Source organism: Haemaphysalis longicornis, unplaced genomic scaffold, assembly GCF_048455015.1.
Source record: "Haemaphysalis longicornis isolate Haplotype H1 unplaced genomic scaffold, Haemaphysalis longicornis Haplotype H1 scaffold_3, whole genome shotgun sequence".
Taxonomy (NCBI): Eukaryota; Metazoa; Arthropoda; class Arachnida; order Ixodida; family Ixodidae; genus Haemaphysalis; species Haemaphysalis longicornis.
In genome coordinates, this window is record NW_027526335.1 from 91023011 (window position 1) to 91041587 (window position 18577).

At 47.5% G+C, this 18577-nt stretch overlaps 2 protein-coding genes and 1 pseudogene across 4 annotated transcripts in view; 1 reads left to right on the top strand and 2 right to left on the bottom strand.

Moving 5' to 3' along the window:
- LOC144174832 (uncharacterized) overlaps positions 1-18577 on the bottom strand; it is a 365599-nt gene that overhangs the window by 251199 nt on the left and 95823 nt on the right. The window lies entirely within an intron of this gene.
- LOC144173673 (uncharacterized) lies at positions 12170-13420 on the bottom strand (annotated as a pseudogene).
- Positions 17597-18577, top strand: part of LOC144174833 (uncharacterized) — an 82852-nt gene continuing 81871 nt past the window's right edge. For both annotated transcript variants that reach the window (XM_077703754.1, XM_077703756.1), the window contains exon 1: positions 17597-17694. The gene's annotated coding sequence lies outside the window, so the exon portion shown is untranslated. The remainder of the gene's footprint in view (positions 17695-18577) is intronic.

Below are 18577 nucleotides of genomic sequence, written 5' to 3' on the forward strand. Positions count from 1 at the left end.
TACCGAGCCCCAAAACTGCGGTTAGCAAGCAATGTCGAAAATCGTATATGCGCGACTTGCATTCGTCTCGCTGCTCGCCCCGCCTACGCGTTCAGAGCGAACGCGCCGGCGTGAACTTAATAGAAGTCATACCGATTGCTTTCAAAACGCCGCCTTTATTTCTGAAAGGCTCGTAACCACGCCGTTCACCGCACGCGAGATCACAAGCATCCAATGCGGCCGTTTGAGAACTACCAGTTGTTAGTCGCCTTACCTTGCTACAACCGATGCATCAAAACGCGGATCGTCTGCAATCGTAAATCTCAGCGCAAAGGCAATGCAGACAACACGAAAAATGTATTCATCGTTGTCGCATCCTTCCTAGCGAGGAGATGACAATGCTCACCCACTAGCGTGCTCGAAGTAAAGCAATCGTAAACGTTTTAAAATGACCGATAGATGACGCAAAAAAAGTAGGGGTGGGGAGGGGCAGCTACTAAGCATCACCATCAGTGGGCACTTACATCAAGGCATCAAGGTGTTTCCTTGGTTTTCTTTATGGATAACGTATATTATTATAGCCAACATCATGAAGGCCGCATGTGGGCGGGCACATATTGGGAAGAACCATAGCACAACACAGCGACATACACTTCACTAAAGGCACTGCCAACGCACAATACACGCAACACGCAACACGCAACATCGCAAGCATAATACACGTATACACCACCACATATAGTACACTTTTGACATGTCCGCATGATCACAAGCCACAACTAAACATTGAAACAGCGACGAAGTATTTATAACCCTAATCGCCGAGAATGCAGGTAGGAACAATGAGCTTGTTGCTTGTTTCGATAACCCACGGCAGTGCGTGAGCCTTAGGTGGGTTTTGTTATTTGATCAAATGCAACCCGTGCAAATGCAAACTTTTATTCATTTGAGGTTTTGTAAGAAGCAGTAAAATAGCTCAAAGAAGAAAAAACGTTTCACGAAACAGTACGGCAGGTATGTTTGGGTAATGACACTCATTGCCTCGCCTTCGCTCTTTTAGCGTAGAGCGCACCACTGGTCTGGCCACCATTCAGCCAATATGTTCCCGAATGGGGGCCTTTTCTTGTTGGTAAATGATGCGTCAATATGCTGCGGTCCGTAATCAATGACGAAAAAAGGGGCAGTTTGCTATCATCGCTGACCTCTTTTACCCTTGGGCGTCAGTATAAAACGTCCACAAATGCAGTGGTAACGTTGAACAGGGCGCAGGTGAGTCGCCCACAGCAAGCATGCAGCGGTTCCCACAGAATGTGCTTCAAATACACGGCTGGCGAGCCGTGCGTTAGCGTGGCGGGCACATGGTAATAATAAAAAAAGACAGCGAGAAAACAAGCAAGCAGCACACCGCAGGGGAGGTGTTGCTCATAGTCGTCGTATGCGCCCGATCGGCGAAAGCCACAGTGCAACGATGAACGGTTTCGTTTGCGGCGTCGGCGCCGACAGCAGATTGCAGACGACAGGGGCGAATATTTCCTCCCCCGTTTCGGTGTTTCGTAGAGGCCGTACAGAGGGCGTTACGTGTAATTAGCTAAAGGGAGAAGCTCGCTGGTCCGGGGGAGAAAACCCTCGATTTCCTCCCTTTTTCTACCCTTTTTTTTTTAGAGTGTATTTTTTTGCACCTTAACGTTTCGGTATGTCTTTAGCCTACCAAAGTTCTGTCAAAACAGTTCGAACAGTCAATTTTAAAAATTTTAGGTCATGTTGGAACAGTGAAAGAAATTTATTTCACTTATTGCAAAACTACTAACTGCCTGCGCTCTTATATGGTAAAAAGAAGTAACTAGAGATTATAATGCGCAATAGACTGCTTGTTTTAGAACTCCCCAATTGAAAGAAAAGCTGCAAATTAGTGGCAATCTGTGCAGGCCCCAACTTCATGTAAATATTATTACTGACCTAACAATGTCTGCACATGCAATTTGAACATGCACTGTATGCGGCCTTTTTCTTCGGAATTTAAATTATCGCTGGATGGATTGAGTCTAATGTCCGCGTCAATTTCCTGCAGTGAAACAAACGAAAATTGCCGAGGAAAGGACCTTCTTGCCGAATGTGAAATTATCTCGTTATTTTGCGCCTATACCTGTTGAACGTTGTTGCTATTCACTCTGTGGTAACTCTATTCCTTCACATTCTTGATAAATTTTTATCCACTTTTCCCGCTCAAAATCTGAAGGAATTGAGTCCACGCACCTCGCTTGATTAGTCTGTGAGCCCTGGTGAGCTCATTTTTTCTTCCTCTTTTACGTGGCCCATAAGCAGCGAAGGCAAGTAAAAAAAAAAACAAGAAAGGATTCATTGTTCCTTTGCGTTCGGGCTTCATAAGTTGGAGCTGTTCACATCTGGAGGTGCTCATAATAAGTGCCACTCGAAGGTTCCTGTTTGCCCTCCACTCAGGGATTCTCGATGGTCCATTCATGAGCCCCGCTATACGAATCTCGAGTGTGTCGTGCGATAGCGGTTGCGAGAGGTAACGTCACGCTCTCAGTAGCGCACACGGGTACGGGCACTGGTCATGGGCTACTACCACTTTCCTAATATTTTCACTCTTCTTTGCAAGATTATTTAGCGCGGTCAAGTTGCGAAGTCAACTGAGGGGAAGATGCAACAAAATGAAAAGGCTCCGACCGTAATTAAGATTGATTTATTTTATCACTGAAGCAGATTTCGCTTTAAACCTTTCATAAAGGTTTGTAGCATGAACAACCGTTACGCGGAAAAAATACGATTGAAAAAAAAAACACTCCTTGGTTGAGGGTCGACTCCGGATACATCCCATAAAGAGCATATGGTGGTTCAATTGCGTAGAGATTAAGCGTCTTCAAAGATCGCTAAGGGATAGCCTCTCCATGCATTAAAGTTAGTCTGTATGGTATGGCTAGCTGTAGTTTACCGCCGCGAGCCTCTTGAGCTACACTACCCTGCATGATTAGGGCAGTAAAATTCTAAGGTTCACAACAATAAAAAAAGTCATGCCCAAACCTCGTCTTAACGCCTTCTTCTAAATTGTAACACTAACAAAATTTATTCTTGCAGGTTATCTCTAGCAATACACTGTGATGCATGATTACTGGGGTTTTATTGTGGCTGCCATCGAACAAGAGCTGTGGTTACTCTTGCAACCACAACTGCGATTACCTTGCCTTTCGTATAGCTAGCAGGCCGCCGAGTATTGCGGCCTTACTAGGAGGCTACATCACGTTCGGATCCGTCCGGCTCTCCAATCATAATAACTTTCTGGTGCCTGCTTTCTGAATCTTACTTGCTGCGCTGTGTTCTTGGAATGTTTCACAAGCAAGACGTCCCGGTGTTCAATGTTTTGAAAGTGGCGCCCACGAATTGTTCCTTACTGACATCTTGCGCGGCATGGTTCGGAACACCGACTAAAATACTGCCAGTTTTTAATGCAACTTAGTTCAGCCTCAAATGTACCCAATCACTTTTTTGCGTTACTAAAAGGGGTTTGAACGCATGAATATTCTTACGTATCTGAGCAGTTGAACCATAAAGTAGCCTCTAACTTGCGTATCATGTAAACGCAGAGGTGTTTTTCTTTTTTTTTTTTTTTTTTGAACTGTGCAATCCCCAGGAGCTGAAATAGTGTTGTGCCACATGTAGTTCTTTCAGGACAATAGGCAAACACTGTGTCCTCTTTGTATGACGCCGCTACATTGGAAGCAAGCGCGTAATCAGTCATTTTAATTAAATGCTTATTTCCAACAGCCTCGAGACAGTGCGGACATCAACGATTACATCTCTCGCCAAAAACTCTGAGCGTCATTTAGTTCACCAGTTCACCAGGACTCACAGTATTTTTTCCCGAAAGGCGTTGCGCTGCTGAGCACGAGGTTGCGGATTCGATTCCCGACCACGGCGGCCGCTTTTCTGATGGAGGCGAAAAGCAAAAACGCCCGTGTGCACGAGATGTCGGCGCACGTTAAAGATCCCCAGGTGGTCAAAATTAATCCGGAGCCCTCCACTACGGCGCGCCTCATCACCTGCGTTGCGTCGGCGCGTTAAACCCTACAATCAATCAATCAATCAATCAATCAATTTTTTCCCGAACCTCTCTTTCACTCAAGTACTCGTAACTTTATCCGCACAACGCCCATAAAGTCCCCCACACTACCCGTAACTTTAAACTTGCTGACACTTTAGTGATTCGGGAGAGTTCGCACAACATTCTACGCTCTTCATAACGCCTCATTATGGGAAACAAGGACATTTAGTGCTGTTTTCTAAAAAGCGTAACTCACCTACAGGTCTGTAGCCTCCAGCGCAAAACATTCTACGCTCTTCGTAACGCCTCATTATGGGGAACACGGGCATTTAGTACTTTTTTTTCTAAAAAGCTTAACTCACTTGCAGGTCTGTAGCTTCCAGCGCACATCGCCCTTCACGCACTGCCTATTCCTTATAATTGAAACTAGGTGCCCCATTTCTTTTTCCAGAACATTACTAAACAGGCGCATTGCGCTCTCGAGTGCTTCTTGTCGTACTGGGAGCTTCGCAGTAACTAAAAAAGCAAAATGATGAACACGGACGAGCGCGATGGCACATGTGTTGTAGACAAAGAGTAATTATCGCGAACCATCGGCGCTAACGTAGAGCCACCGACACAAGGACGACGGTTGGTGTTAACGGCAGGGCACGAAAAAATTCTCGCCAATAGCAGGCATCTGAGCTCCGTTCATCGTAAAAGTGACGAAGACACGTTGGAGGCGCCAAAGCTACCGGAGATTCGAAATAATTGCCAGATAGGAGTGGCTAACTTTGTAGCGTAATTTAGGCTTCGTAATGACTGCTAAAAGGCTGTATTTGGTTCAGATCCCCTGCAATACTTTACCCCATGATTTCGTGAGCTTGTTTGCCGTTTAATGTTTATTTTTGTAAAAAAAAAAAAAATTTTGCTGTGCCTCTATACAGTGCAGCTTAACAGAAAACCACGCTTTACAGGCCCAGTGCCATAGGCCGATCTGTTTCGGCAGTTCTAATCAACGAATCGCAAAATCACGCCAGCTTGCTCCTGGTGCAGACAGACAGAACACAAAATAAACTGCCGGAAAAAGTGCCGAAGATTGTAAATAGGCGCCAGGAGAGGAGGGCTAACTTTTCAGCGTAATTGTGCGCCTCGCACTCTTCAAGAAAAAGGGATATTGAATTCAGATGTCCTGAAGCCCGAAATCTCACGATTTCTCGAGCCTATTTACCGTGTTCAAATCCCGTTTCAAGACCTCTTAAAGCGAGTGTCCCCTATGCACCCAAGAATGAACAGACTTGGGGCGCGGCATTCTAGGCGCTAGCCAATTTGGACGCCAGCCAAAAAGCATCCCGAAAGTTGAAATGTATCCACGAAGTGCAGTCTTTTTTTTTTTTTTTTTAGATAGTTCACATTGCCTTACCTAAGCACAAACGGCGCGTGTGCTTACTCACCAACCTTTTATGTAAATCCAGCATATTTTCGTCAATTATTGTTGTAGAAATGCTGGTGCAGATGTTGCTGCCTTATAATGTTTGTCGTCTCATGAATGAGAGGTATTGAGTACATGAATAAGACGCAATTTGCTTCAATCAGACCATTCTATATAACCAGCTAGTTAAAGGTGGAAGAAATATGTTCAACCTTTGCTCACAGGAGTGAGGAACATGGATGCCTGGTTACGCGCCTAGGAATACATTCCGAAATCATTGACACTAGGGAGAATCAGCTGTGTTCCCCGGCTTCACTCATCATCGGCAGCATCATCATAACCATCATCAACAACAAAAACAAAAACGAAAACAACGACAGCAGCCCACTAGGTCCACTGCAGGACAAAGACTTCTCCCATTGTCCTCCAACCACTCCTCCCCCACGCTGCTCGAGTCCATTCTTTTCCTCCGAATTTCCTTATTTAGTCCCTCCACCGAGTTAATGGCCTTTCCCTTCTGCCAGACCCGTCTCTCGGCATTTACTCTGTCACGCTAATAGTCCACCAGTTGTCGTTCCGCCTAAGCATTAAAAAAGTTAGGTTACCTCCACCGTACACGAAAAAACACTCCTAAGAACACTAAACTAACGTTATATAAGACCCTCATCCGACCGCTTCTCGAATATGCCTCTCCAGTTTGGAGCCCTTACAAGAAAACTGGAAATAATCAAATTGAGGGGATTCAGAAGAAAGCTGTACGATTTATTTTCCACCGCTAAGTCCGTTATTTTTCCCCATCCTCAAGACTCTCTTCTTTGTATTTGACACCACTCTCGGAGCGCAGGCGCATTGAGGCTCTGAAATTTCTGCAGAGCATCATAAATGGCTCCCGTCGCCTTTCACAGGATTCCCTTACAACTTTTGCCGAACCACGCACCACTAGAAGCCAGTCCAAGTTAAACCTGACTCCCTACTTCGCCAGCACCAGCACCTTTAAATTCAGATTTTTTCCACGTGTTATAGAGCAATGGAACTCACTTGCTGACTCCTCCCGCTCTCTTTCTTTGTCTGCATTTCTATCCGCTGTTTCTTAATACGCGCCAATATATCCATGCCGTCACTGTGTTCATTATAGTGTGTATTTATAGTGTTCGTTATTTTTCTTTTTGTGTGGTTCTGTTGAGCGATTTTTTGTATGCCCCACTCCTGCGATAGCCCCATGGGGCTGCAGTATGTAGAAATGAATGAAATAAATAGACTACGCGACCAGCCCAAGTCAATTTCTTCTTCTTTATTTCAACTATGATATCTTCTACTATAGTTTGTTTCCTGACCCAGGAAGCTCGTTTCCTCTCCCTTAACGTTACTCCTGTCATTCTTCTTTCAACGGCCCGCTGAACCGATATAATTCCGCAAAACGCTGCTTTCTTTGCTATGTGCATCACCTACTTTATACGTAAGCTTCTAAAATTCAGTGCTAATTGCCTTTAGAAACTCACTAAGCCGTCTCTAAGCATCCAGGGTATATTGAACTCTTGTAGTACACACAGGAACTGCATCAGGAGAAGATACATCCCGTTCAACCTAGCTTGTACAGTATGAATGGTATTCAAAGATTCGTGTGCCCTAAATTCGGCAGATATCACCAGAGGTGAAAAAAAAACATCAAGCAAGAATATAAACCTGCAGAAAAGGTACAGCAACTCCTTTTTAAGAAGTCCGAAGTGACATCAAAGCAAACTACTGCTTAGCGACAGTTACACCCGATGCAATTCGCGTAACCCCAGGACAGGATGCTCCTTGGGCCACCTTAGGGTCTAGAACGACTCGGTTGTGTAATGACAGCGCCCGATCCCCAACCACGAAGAGACCTCAACTACCGCAGAGTTCAACGAACAGTTTCGTAACGCCTCGGCACCGGCAGGTAGGCACGATACAAAGGCGGTAAAGCGGGTCACTTTCCAGTCCTCGCAACATAAGCCGTCGCCGACATATTCACTTTCCTGGTTGCGAGACATATTGGCTTCCTCGATTGCTCCCGCACCGGTCGTTCGGGATGTTCGTCTGCGAGGACGTTCCAACGCGCAATCATAGACGCACACAGGTGCCGTAACTCCTGAGTGCATTTCACTAACGAGAAAATGACGAGGACGAGCAACAATAAGCACACAGGACGCTCACTAAACTTCGACTGAAAATGTTACTTTGCGTGCGTGAAACATAGAAAGATAGCATAAAACGTTGTTTTATGTTATCTTTTCATCATCATCATCATCATCACCTTTATTTCTACGTGCCCACCAGCAGCCAATGGCCTTAAGCGGTGGTGCCCAGGATGAAGCATACAAAATTTAAAGCAAACACGAACAATTTAAACCATAATCATCATCATCATCATCACCACCACCAGCCTATCTACGCCCATTGCGGAGCAAAGGCCCCTCCCATTAATCTCCAATTGCCCCGGTCCTGGGCTAACTGCGACCAATTTATTCCCGCAAACTTCTAGATCTCATCTGCCCATCTAACTTTCTGTCACCCTCTGCCACGCTTGCCTTCTCTAGGGATCCACTCGGTTACCCTTAATGACCAACGGTTATCTTGCCTTCGCATTATTTTTTGTAGCCTGAAACTAGAAAAAATAAATAAAAGGAGAAAGATAGAAAAATGCGATCAGTACACTTGAGCCAAAGCAAGCTTAAATAAAGGCAAACTGCTGTTAAAAATGGCAAGGTGACTTGCCTTTTTGTCGTACAATCTAAACAATCTTTGCAAAGTAGAACAAGTAGTACGGATTCGAATAAAAGAAAGCCATAGAAAGATTTACACGCACGTGGCGTAAAATTTTCAGTTGAAGTCTAGCGAGCCTCTGGAGTGCATCTTCTTGCTCGTCCTTGTCCTTTTTTAGCTAGTGAAATGCAGTCAGTAAATAACCAACTAGCTCAACTTTCTGCGCTAGCCCTAACTCCGCATCGGCTGTTCAACGAAATTGCTTGAATTCGGTCCAATGATCGAAACACAGCCTATTTGTAAGCGTACCGTTCATGTGCTGCTCCACCTAGTTCGCCGCATCTCTCAGAAGTCTGGCGGGGCCTGCTGGACGATTGCCCTTCTTCTAGTGCGTGCCGTACTACAGCCACGGCTTGTGTATCAGGCCCAGTTCCAGCACATGACGCAAGTGGACTGGACTCGGCTTGAGGCCATCAACAGGGCCGCCATGCGCACAATTAGTGGCCTCCCTCGCATAACACCAATCCCACCCCTACAAGCCGAAGCCCAGCTAAATACGTTCGATGAGATTATTCATCAGCGTCGTTCTGCTCGCCTGCTAAAGCGTGGATATGTACCGGAGGCAGCAGCTCTCGCTGCATATATGGGATAGGTTCCTGATACGACGCCAGCCTTTTCTGCGGCTAGACCGCCCTGGCTCTACCATCAGGTGACGGACAACAAGCCTCGGGCAAGGCTACATGTCCGAACCTCTGGCCTTCGTCAACCTCCAGATGCAGCCCTCCTTCATGTCGGTCACTGGGCGCCTGCGACGCGGCCACGAGTCATGCAGGCTTTCTTGGACGCCGGGGCACACGACTCCCTCGTAACCACAGCCTTGGCTTGTCCCTCTCACCCAACCTTAAACCAGTGTTGCGCCTACGAGACCCTCCGCCGTCTACCACGCCTGTTGGCAGAACTTATTGCTATTCGGGATGGTATCCAAGCGTTACCATCGACAGTCACTACCGGCGTGAAACTGGAAATTTACACGGACTCAACGACAGCGATACGTGATCTACGTCGCGTTGCGCGTAGCACCAGCATTTCGGCACGTATTCACGCGATCCTGGACACATACCCATGCCCTGTGCGTGTTTTGTGGGTTCGCCGGGACATGCTTTCTGCCCACATAGCGGCGGATCGCGCCTGTCGCCGTATAGACTTTCCACGGCCGCTACCACTTCTTCCGGTGTCCACCTTAGTAGAACTGCTGGTGGAAAAGGAGAACCTCCGCCGCGCCACGCGTGCTTTACTTCCACCGCGTGGAACTGACCTCCCCAGTGGGCTCGCTCGCTGGGAGGAGGTCCTGCTGCGGAGGCTGCGAGTTGGGGTGGCCTTATCCCCAGCAGTGACCCACGCTTGGCCTGCCCGCTATCACACACCGTTTGCGGACACCTGTCCCTTTTGTACGGTCCCTGCGTCCGAAGCCGACACGAGCCACCTTCTATGGACCTGCCCTGCCCTTCAAACCTCTCGCCTGCAACACCTCCGGGGCACAGGACTCCATCCTGGGAGACCCCCTGATCTACAGCGGTGGATATGGGGCCCTCAGTACCGGTCTCTGCTGACATTTCTGCGTGAAACCAATGTGATGTTGTATATATAACTGTTATGCCGTAAGGCAAACTCTCGCAAAAAAAGTGCTTCCCCACAGAAGATGTCAACTGAATTTACTTCACGCGTGGCTTGATAGTTGTCCGTTTTTGCAGCGTGAGCTACACTGGCCGAGGTTGAGCAGTTTCACGTGGCTCCTGGAGAGCCATGGATTGGAAATTGGATTGGAAATCGTTTAGCAGCAGTAAGCATGATAATCATCTAATCCTAGGCAACCAGGAAACCTAAGAATAACCAGCTGAACCTTAGCTCATGCTACGTATATCCTTGCATAGCCGAGCTAAGCCACTGCGAATTTTAAGTGCGAATGCACTTTATAAGCGACCCCAAACCTTCCACCGCCGGTGGCGGCGGCGGCGTCCGCAGTCCTCCTCTCCCTAGCAACGGCGTGGAGCGGAGAGGAGCGTCGGTAGCAACGGCGCGGTGACGTCACTTCACCACGTGACCGCGCTCGCTCCGCCTCCTCGCCGTGGCTGCGCGGGTGCGCGCCGCTCCCCGCACCGCTCCTCGCGCCGTGACGTCATGGTATGACGTCACAGCGCGCCTCCTCTCCCCAGCAGCTGCCGCGCGCCTCTCTCTCCACCGTGACGTCACACTCTCTCCTCTCCCCCTCGCTCGGCTGCAGCTGCCATGCGCCGCTGTCCCTCTCCCCTTGCGCTCGCCTCCTCTCTCAGCCACCTGGCTCGGCGCGCTCGGCGCGGCGTACCCCCCTATATATGCAGCAATAAACTGCCAGACCTCCGTGGGTCGGCTCGCGCGCGCTCACGGGCGAATGCCAACGGATTTTAACTTTACTCCCCCTCATAGCATCACCCCGTGCATTCGCACTTAACCATGTTCACCCTCGGGGAAATGCTTGGGAGTTTTTTTTTCCAGGTCGGAGTTTGGCGGGTCCTCCGCCTTTACTTCATCGGGGGTAACGAAAGAGTTATCAAGACTTTTTCAAATGCAACTATCAATTGATCTATAAAGGCCGCTTTTTTATCGTCATGGGGTGGGGAGAGTATGTTCATCGCCGTGGGCCCATCGCCGCTAGCACTGCATGTCTCTGTCGCCAATATGACAGTGAATGCGCCACCGAGAACTTATGTAAAAAACAATGTGCTTTTCGAGTTAGACAGTCTTTAGTATCTCACCCACGCAACTGTGCTTCCGAAGCAATATTTGGAAGTTGTTCGTCTGATGCTGAAGTTCTTGGTCGCGAATGTTTTTTTTTTTTTTTTTTTACTGCTTGGAACAGAAGCACGTCTCTCTAAAAACACCTTCAAACAGATAAGTTGGAAACAAAGACATAAACCTAGCGCGTACGCCGGACGTGTATCGTGTACATACAGATAACTCCCATACAATGTCTAAATGCAAATGGGCACAATTTGTAACCGCACACGATGAATAACTTATGAAAAACCCTCACCCATTCAAGAGCCTCGACCATCCCAGAATAGGAACCAAGACAGGCAGCACCGCTATGTGTACATATAGCTCCAATGAACACAATATCTATATGCAGATGCATACAATGTTACCCAAGAATTGCTCCAGGCGAGAAAACTACCGAAAGCAGTCATCCAGTCATGACGCTCCACGATCGCAGAATAAGAAACAACCACGTCTAAGAAATACGTCACAGTAGGATGCACATAAAAGGTAGCTCAGCGATGTGCGAAGAGGAACATCCCCAGGCTGTACAGGCCGAGCAAAAAAAAAAAAAAAAACACGGTTAAAAGCGATTTCAACGGAAGTTGGGTGTCGCCGCTGGCGGAAAGCGTCGAGTACGCGCGAATCAGGAGGCCACGTGCGAGCCAACAGTGCATACGTGCTGCTCCGCATTTGCACCTGGTTTATGCGTAGCGTTTTTTGCGAGCACAGCCTCCCCCGCCCCTCTTATATCTGCGAAACAAATGTATAATTGGTTTAGCGTTATGATAGTATCGCCGTAAATGATAAGCACTGAAATAATTGATCAAGAAGAATTTAGAAAAAAATGCATGACAGTCCGCTAGCAAGGCATCTGTGTACTCAGTGAAGCCGACTCTAAAAACTTGGGGTTTAGCGTTTTATTGTAGTACATCGGGCCTTCATATTCGTAGGTGCGGAGCACCTTAGGACCGCACAATGTCCGTCCGTGTCCGTGCGCATAGTTAAAATCGCAAAAAACCACACAGGCACGGGCAGGATTCGAGCCTGTATCTGGTAGACCAGACAGAGTTAGTGTCAGTCGTCTTACCCATTGGGCTGCGACCGTTTTTTTTTTCTTTATTGCATGGAAAACTAGCCCGAATAGCTTAAAGTCCCACCCTAACTACAATAACGGTACATTCACTTAACACATTTTAAAAGTCAGGACGGCACACACACGCCTCAAGAAGATGCAACCAGTCCGGCGGCTGCGATTTCGCCGCATAGACTCTGTACACAAGCGCACATTGTTCGCGAAAAATTGACTTAGTTCCACGAGGTTCCTAGGCATGGCAGTCAATCATGCGACATTTCCATAGACTAAACAATCCTATCAGCACGAAAAGGTCATATGGCACGGAACAGTTCTTCATCACTGGCAAGAATCGTATGCTGTAGGGGGTGATGTCTATGTCCTTTTTAAGAGTCCGCTGCAGAACATCCCAAACAAAAAAACAGCCTCCCGACATAAAACAAAAGTGATCAATTGTCTCCGGCTGGTTACACAAGCGACAGTTAACAGACCAAGGCACATATACACCTTTACTACTGAGCCATGTTTTAACAGGCAACGTTGATGTGTGCAACCTAAAAAAGAAATTTTTTGCAGCCGCTTGGGTGCACATTTTCTTGACGCGCTTCAACACACTGGCATCTAAAATCAGAAGATATGGTTGACGGTAAATGGGCACTGGAAATAATCTTTCAATTAAAATGCCCGTCAATCCTTTCCTGGAGAGACCGTACAAGTACTCGAGAGAAAAACGCCCAATAAGAAACTTGAAAGTGTCAGCAACCCCTTTCAGAAAGCCTCAAAGCGGCTTAGGATTCACGGGGTTGGTTGGAGCAAATAAAAAAGGCAAATGAGCACTCAATTTATGCTGAATAGAAACCTTTAAAAACAGATGATCAGCCGTTTTGAAAAAGAAGAAGCGCGAAACGAGCTGGTGTACAAACAAATGCACCAATCTAACACCACCAGACCTTAACCGGAGGAAGAGGTTATCGCGACGCATGGGCTCCCACTTGAACCGCCATACGAAGGTAGCCAACACTCTATGAAATGCTTGAACCTTATTTCGTGCTCAACTAAGGACCTGCAGAACATAAACAAGTTTGGGAACAAGAAATACATTACACAGCTCTGCACGCGCAAATATAGAGAGCTCCCGCCCCATCCATGCCTGCGTTTTACGCTTCACTACAGTAAGTGCAGAAGACCAATGAGGTCCACTGTTCCGAATCTGATGTAGAGGAACCCCAAGGTACTGTATTGTTTCAGAGTCCCATGTTATGCCTCCATATTGACGCGGCTGCGTACCCCACCAGCCCTTCCAAAAACCTCTTGATTTTTCAAAGTTCACCTTAGCATCCCTCACATCGCAAAACCGCTCTGTCAGCATCATTGCCTCCAAAACACTTTTCTTGTCCGTACAAAAAAAGGCAAGGTCATCTGCGTAGGCTAAAACTTTGACTTCATAGTTTTCCAGTGAGAAACCATGAATGGCACTGCTTCGAAGAATACTAATGCACAGGGGCTCAAGGTACAAACCAAATAAAAGGGGTGACAACGGGCAACCTTGCCGTACGGAAGATCTAATGGGAATAGGTCGAGAGAGTTCGCGATTTATAATCAACCGGGTCGTACAGCTTTTGTAACAGAGAGTCATGCCTTTATATAAAGCTTCCCCAAGCCCAGCTGACTCCAGAACAGCAAAAAGGGAAGGCTGGCTAACCCTGTCAAATGCTTTAGCAAGATCAATTTGAAGCAGCGCAACCTGCCCAGCACCATCGGATACGCACTCCAGTACTGAACGAGCAATATGGATGTTGGTCTGAATGCTCCGCCCCCGAATACCGCAAGTCTGGTGCGAACCTATCAGACTTGTGATTACAATCTGTAGCCTGCGTGCCAGCACCTTCGCGAATATCTTGTAATCAACGTTACACAGAGATATCGGCCTGTAGCCATCCACGCTTTTCAACTTTTCTGCGTTGTCACTTTTCGAGATTAGTACAGTATAACCTTGGTAAAATGTAGGAGGCAGAACATCAAGTTCATAGGCCTTTGTAAATATTTCATGTAAGGCAGGTGCCAGAACACTCGAGAATTTTTGGTAGAACTCCGAAGTGAGGCCATCAGGTCCAGGTGACTTATGGGTTTGCAGGTTTGAAATGGCAATTTTCACTTCTTCAAGCGTAATTGGTCCTTGTACAAGAGCCCGCTCATCGTCACTGAGCTTAGGAAAAGTCTGGAGAAATACATTAAAATCAGGCGTACTACAGGTACCCGTGTTGCCATTAAAAAGTTTTTTATAATGCGCACAAAATGCTCCAAGTATACTGCGGCTATCAGAGTAGCTTTGGCCCCCATACTCAATTTCGACTATAACTTTTTCTAGTGCTGACTGCTTTTCATCTCCAAATGCGCGTCGTGTTGGCGGCTCCAGCAAAAACCTACGTGTTCTTGATCGAACAAGGGCTCCCCGATATTTTTCCGTGATATGTTGCTGCATTTGAGCTTTAACATTGCATATTTCATCAAAAAATGTCCCGCCCTCAATTGCATCAAGGAACTGCGGAGTTCACGCATGTGAAGTCGCTTCAAAAAGGATGACCGAGCCGACGCCTCTATAGCTACGTTTTTGATTTCTTCTTTAAAAAGGTCCCATTTTTGGAAAATACTAAGGCTTGAAAGTTCGAATGTATCGTTTAAGCAAGCTGCTACTGTGTGTTGAAATTCAAGTCCGTCCCAGAGTATATAGTTCCCAAGGGATGGGAGGAGCGCGCCAGCCCCGTGGACCGATCCATGCAGAGACCATGCAATGATCAGTGAAAAATATTGGCCTAACAACATAATCACGCACAATGGAGTACTTTCCCGTTGAAACATAAATTCGGTCCAGACGGGCACTAGAAAAACGATGAAAATGCGTAAAGTGTACAGTGCTCCCTATAACGCTTCCTATGTCAACTAGGCCGTATTCACTACTCAGGTCACTGAGAACCGCGGCACTGGAATCATAGCGCCAGTTACCTGCCGAACGATCCTCCTGAGCACACACACAATTAAAATCACCTAGCAGTAGCACACTTCTCTCGGTGCACAAAAATTGAGCCAAGGAGAGGAAGAAACTGCTCCTCTCAGTCAATTTGTTGGGGGCATACAAACAAATAATGCGCCATTCAGTTCCCGATATATCAACGTCGCAGCAGACAAACCACCCCACATCATCCACTTTGCAAGCAAGGACAGTCGCACCAAGGTTTTTTACTAACCAATAGCATGCACCCACCTGATAGGCCAACCGAGTGGATAACGCAAACACTGCATTCAGATAAAAAGAGCTGGAGAGCTGCCTGCGTGTCCTCATCTGTACTTAGCTTGGTATCCTGAATGGCCACAATAGTCATAGAATTTCTCTGAAAAAGCTGCAGACGCTGATACAGCCTGCGTCTCTGTCTTAATCCCCTTCCATTAAGTGAGGCGACGTGTACTGCTGCGAAGTTGGCCATAGCAATCAGCTATTCGCTCCCCTCACCAATAGAAGGAGTCACCCTAGTTTATGACGACCGCTGAGACTGCCTCCGTGGGGTAGGCCACACATTTGACTTGCTAGCTCCCGGATCTCCCCCTGCAACTGCTGCAAGGTCAGGCGCCTGCCTCTTCTCTGTACCAGAACAGGTTTCCTCTGAATAAAGAGAGGCCGGCCGCTTTAGGGACCCTGAAGCAGCGGCCATCATCTCTTCAGAAAAAGGGGGTGCATCAGCCCACGATGCCGACGGCGAACCATTAGGCTCCGAAGAACCATCCTCAGCCTTGGTGAAGCTTGCGGAAGTAGCGCTGTCTCCCCTAGCCACTCCGCTGCAGGGAAGAGATGCGCGGTCACAGGAGCTCTCAAGCAGTTCGGCCTCCTTTGACGGGCCCACATCATTAAAGTCCCTGGAATCTTCAGCTGAAGGCAAGACAGGCCCGCACTTCTTGGAATATGAAAACCCACCATCGGGTGGTTTTGGTTCCCGGAGTACAGGGTGATGCTGTGGGGTCTCCAAGTTGGCAGATAGAGACTGATGGGAAACGGTGGCCAGGCCTGGGGCGACGCTGACTTCTCCTGAAGCATCCACCACTTCAGACGCATCCATAAGGAGTTCGGAAGTTTCATCGTCTGTAGTCTTCGCCTGGCCCTGACGCAGTCTATCAGCATACGTCATTACACAGTTTTCCACCGTATGTCCATAGCGCCGACATTGGTAGCACCGGGGTGTACGGCACGGCCGTCGCACGTGCCCAATCCTGCTACAACGAAGGCATAGCGGGGGTCTTCCCGGAATGAGTACCAAGCTCTGGATCCCATAGACATCTAGCATGTGCGGGATACTGCTCACAGAGACACCTTCTTTTAACTCTAAGCAGACATCCCGGTTAGAAGTGTCCATGCGTTCCATTCGAGGGCAAAGCCAAATCTTCCGGTTTACAGACTGGACAGTGCCGTACGGTTCAAGCGCTTCCACGATTCGTAGGCTCTCCATGTGGCGGGGTAACCAAAGAAGCTTTACCTTGACCTCCCGCGAATCCGGGTCAAACACCATACACTTTAAAGACTTCACGGGCAAACTTCCGAGGTCTACACTGACGCACGTTACCATCCATAGATGGCTCATCTGGTATTGACAAATGGAAATAATGTCTTTGAGATCCATAACTCGAGCCAGAGCATCCCTGAAGTCAGGAGCACGGTACGGGCGTGTTAGTACCTTTGAGTCAAACGGCGTACTCCCTCGCCTGTAACGCTGCGAAGTACCTTAGGACCTCCCAATGTCCGTCCGCGTCCATCCGTGCGCACATCACCACCAAGCGAAAATCAAGCGAAATTCCATTTGAGCTGTGAGTTGCAGTTTCATTTAGGGAAAATTAAGGTGCAACTCCCGACTCAAATCGAATGACGATTGGGGCACAAATCGGATGTCACTCGGCGTGCAACTTGTATGTCATTTCGAGTCCCCGTACTCCGCACCCTCACCATCATCCACGGAGTGCAGATGCTGCCATTTTTTTTAAAGACTGCTTACTTTGCTCCTGGTAAAGGTCGTCCTGGCAATTTATTTGCGTATATAGCAGTGGATCCACCTTCCTAAAAGCATGGTGTATATCAGAATGTCTGAAAAAGATGCTTAAGCATTACTAGACAATTCTCTAATTGCTTGCACCATTTCTAGCACTGTTTTTTTTTCCTTCTCACGCTCCTTCATACCTTCCTCACACGTGTCAGCAATCCAGGAAACCAAAATACGCCTCCGTGTTACCCAGTTCAACTTTTTTTATTTATCGACTGAGAGCTGCGGTGATCGCTCCCACGCAGATTCAGTGGAGTGGTTCCGCACCGCCACTCCCGCTCTGCTTGAAGCACAGATAACAGGGTACGTATAGAAGCCAGGTGTGTTACATCGTCATATAGCGCCGCCAGATGCGGGAGGTGTGCCGCCGATGACGTCAACAATACGTCACTCGTACTTCTGCGCCCGCATTGGTCCCCGCGTCAAATAGCCCGTGAACTGCGTCAGATGCTCTTGACTGTATGGCCCTCGTATAAAAAGAGACTGACGCTGCCACTAATACACTACTTACTGCTCAACTGCTCTGCTTTCTGCCAGTCTTCTCCATCTCCTGTTGATTTTTAAGGTAAGGTCTCGCTTGATTATTTCGCGAGGTGCAGGTATCATTTATGTCATTTATGGTATTGTGAGAGCAATGTAAGTACCGCGAACTGCGGTCTACGTTCGAAGTTTTCCCCGTGACTTAAATCAAGAGTACCGTAGTAGCCCGAAAAAGCTTGCTCAATGCATTAGAGGCATTAGACATTTTTAATTCTCTTCCCTTGCCCGCCGCGGTGGCTAAGTGGCTAAGACATTGTACTGCTGAGCATGAGGACACGGGTTCGATTCCCGGCCACGGTGGCCGCTTTTCTGATGGAGGCGAAACACAAAAACGCCCGTGTTTACGAAATTCCGGTGCACGTTAAAGATCCCCAGGTGGTCAAAATTCAGCTGGAACCCTCTACTACGACGCGCCTCATCGCCTGCGTTGCGTCGGCGCGTGAAACCTTACAATCAATCAATAAATTGTTCCCTTGCTAGACAATAGGACTGTCGCTGAAACAAAATGAACATGCAACGAAAAGAAATGAACATACAGACGCTGCTTGCACATGCACCGAGCAATCAATGAATTATTCAATCAATTACTTAGAGCACAAAGCACTAGTAAGGTCGACGAGAAGAAATTTGTGCCCGTATTACGAATATTTTATTCGTACTGCGAAGCCTGGCAAAGTGTTACCTACACACACACTACTCCGCACCCCCAGTAAGGCATAGGAAAATGCCTTGTATGCTGGAATGTCTACTTTTGTAGTACGATGTCCCGCGGTTGACGGGACAAAACCGCCTGTCAATTTTTTTTTTATCGGTAAGCCCAAATAGCAATCTTATTTTACTTAATGTTTTGTCAACTCTAACTGCAAATGTACCTTGTTTCACAACCTTTCAGGTAAAACGTCTCTTGG